The sequence below is a fragment of the Myotis brandtii genome, unplaced genomic scaffold (assembly GCF_000412655.1).
Source record: "Myotis brandtii unplaced genomic scaffold, ASM41265v1 scaffold203, whole genome shotgun sequence".
NCBI lineage: Eukaryota > Metazoa > Chordata > Mammalia > Chiroptera > Vespertilionidae > Myotis > Myotis brandtii.
This window is the reverse complement of record NW_005357559.1, coordinates 864,078-867,289: the sequence shown is the minus strand read 5'-3', so window position 1 is coordinate 867,289 and position 3,212 is coordinate 864,078.

The window sequence follows — 3,212 nt, the reverse complement described above, 5'->3', positions numbered from 1 at the left end:
GATTGTGAGAGGGTGCAGACCAGGCCGAGGACCCTACTGGTGCATGAATCTGTGCACCAGGCTTCTAATATTTTTCATATTTATGTGTCTGTAAACAGGATCCTATGCTGTATTTCTATCATAATATTGATTTTTCCTGTAGAGGAGGAACTCCTGTTTAATTTTCTACAGATGCATAATTTTTAAAGTCTTTTTTCCCCCTACTGAGCTTTGTGCAAGCTAAAGTACTTTCCTTCAGTGGATCTTAGAAATTTGGCTATTCATTACAGATATAGGCTTACATTTCTACATTCTGAGAAAAATCATTTAACAGGGTACTGAGCAACAGAAATATAAGAAATGCAAATTTCCTACTTTGGGGGAAAGAAAATATGGGTGAGGTTCAGGTTTTCCCTGACACTGGTCAAACATTTAGCAGTGAAGTAATAAAAATAAATTTATACTTTGGCAGGAAATTAGATAATATGAAATATTTCTTATGGAGAGACTGTGACTTGAAATGGTTAAACTAGATCTGCAGTAGCCTGAATTCAGCATTGTAAAGACAAACTAATATTACAATATATTAGATATTTTCATGTATTTCAATCATTAGTTAATCATTAGCAATGGAATTTAAAAGTATTTGAGTATCTACTGTGTATGAGCCACAGTACTAGCTACTTCATGGCACTAGGAATCGTTCATTAAGGGAGTGCTACCATGCACTCTGTACGTCACGGAGGGTGACAGAAATGACGGGTAGGATGGACCAGAGAAGGGGTCTGGAATCCTCACAGTTGTAACAATCCATGTCGTGCGGGAGCAAGGTCAGTGTAGAGGAGAGTATTCTAGGTCATCGTCCAGGTACCATGCCTGGCCTGTACTCAAGCAATGGAGAGACATCCATGAATGAATCCATGAGGTGCTGGAGTGGTACAAAAGTAGAGGAGAAAGAAACTCTCTGAAATAGCTTTTAAAAGGACACTAGGTAGGCATTGTTATTTGAAATACCGATAAGGTGAAACATAATGATAATTATTAGCCAGGGAAGGGAGCTGAAAGTTCTGACACAATACTAAAGGAACTGCTGATATATGAATTGGGAATATTAGAACTCCTAAGTAATTTCCAAGAGAGTCAGTGGACAACACTTTTTGACCGGGTCTGTGATATGTCACTCATAATGACTCCAGCAACGTAAATCTGTAAGACATGAATCAGGCCAGGAGATAGCATCAGGCCAAGGGTCAATTTGTTCTTTGAAAGTGTCTCTCTGTTATCTTGGGATAACAGATTGGACTCCGCAGCTCAGTCTAAGCTTGAAGCCAGCTGATGCCACTCACCTGCTGCCCTATACAGGTAATTAATGTGAATCAGAGCATTCCTGGGGTTATTGCAAAATCTGAAGTGGGGGCCTGGCATTTGAATTCTAAAGAAAATGTTCCCTAGTTCTCTCTTAAGACCCTTGTATATTTTAAGCCATCACACTAAAAGTATATTAAGTGCTTCAGATTTCCTCATGTGTCCTATCCAAAAGCTATATAAAGGATTAGGCTATGAAGAGGCAAGAATGGAGAAGGATTTTGTTCCCCTTTATTTTTCGCTGTAGTGGCAGAGTTTGTTTTCTTTTGTTTATTTTGTCTTCACATGTTTTTCTGATTTATAAATCTTTGGGGAGAGATTTATTATTTCATGGAAATCTGCAAAATTTATCTCACTAAGACCAAAGCTGTGTGCTAGAGAGGAGCTGCTGACCTCCAAGCATGCAAATAAACAAAGTATCAAACAGAAAATGTCAGAGGTCAAATAGAGGGCAAGGAAGCAAAGCACAAGGCAAAAGCAACTCTTTAGTGATCATAAGATTTGTATAAAATTACAAGATTAGAAAGGTGTAGGAATTTATCTCTATATACAATCACCAGAATTACTGGCTATGATATTTTACATAATAAAATATTTATCCTATATCTATCATGATAATATTACCTATGACTTAAGACGCTAAGCTCACCTTCTAAGGTTATGAGAGAAAATAAGTATTCTAATGTTTATCTCCACCCTTCCACTAAGCCTGTGTTTCTGTACCCCAGCCTCTCACCTACCCTTCTCTATCCCCTCCGAGAAAGAAAATGGTCACTGCACATGAGGATTGTATCTAAACCAAGAATAGGTTGAGACAAAATAGGTGGTTGCTTTGGTTTTCTATATTATCGTATCAGTGAAGGGGGTATTCTAGATAACTTTTCAGTCATCTGGCTTTTATTTAATAGTTAACTACTGCCTCACTCTTTAAACACCCCTCTCCCTTGATCTTTAGAACAATATTTGCTAATCATAACTTCTCATATTTTTTTTAAGTTATTTTCCTTTTAACTCCCCCTAAGTACACTGTAGTACTTCTTCTTACTCTGATATTTAGCTCGTATTTCCCTCCTGGAAGCTCTTAACTGCTTTTATGATTTTGGCAATCATCTATAGGTGAAAAATTCCAAACCACTATTTACCTGTGACCTCTACCTGAGTTTCAGATTTATAAATCTAAATATCTATTTGGCTCACTCTTCTTTGATGACTACAAGCATTTTAATCCTCAATATGTGCACAATTAGACACATTATCTTTTCTCCAACATATTCCTGTTTTGCTACACATCATATTTAATTGCATGCTGTAGAATCCTCTCATTGAATCTTTCTGGATATCACCTCCTCACTGTAGCTATCGGTCATGCTAGTCTCTAATATTTGCCCTTCCTTTATTTTCCTATAGTCAAGTGCCTAGTTGAATCCTTCTTCACTTTTAGCCCAAGAAAATGTTAAATCCTCCTACCTTGACCATTTATCTTAAACAAATATCTGACCAGATTACCCATAATCAACTGATTAATTAATTAATGCAATAGATATTTGTTAAATAACTAGTATCTCCCAGGCATTGCTGAGGGTATTGAGTTTGCAATAGTAAAAAGGGAAATATATGGTGCCATATCCTCATTTAATTTTTGTTATGGGGTTGTGAGAAGGAGGACTATATAAAAGCTAATTTAACAGGTAAAAATTAAAAATAAAAAAAAATTACCAATGTCAATAAATGGCATGCATGAAGGAAACAAACAATATACTTAAACTGAGAATAATAGAAGGACATAGAAACTTAGCTTAGATGTGGTCATTTCAGAAGACATGACAAATAAATCTGCACAATAACATGAGGAAGAGCCAGCCATGGGA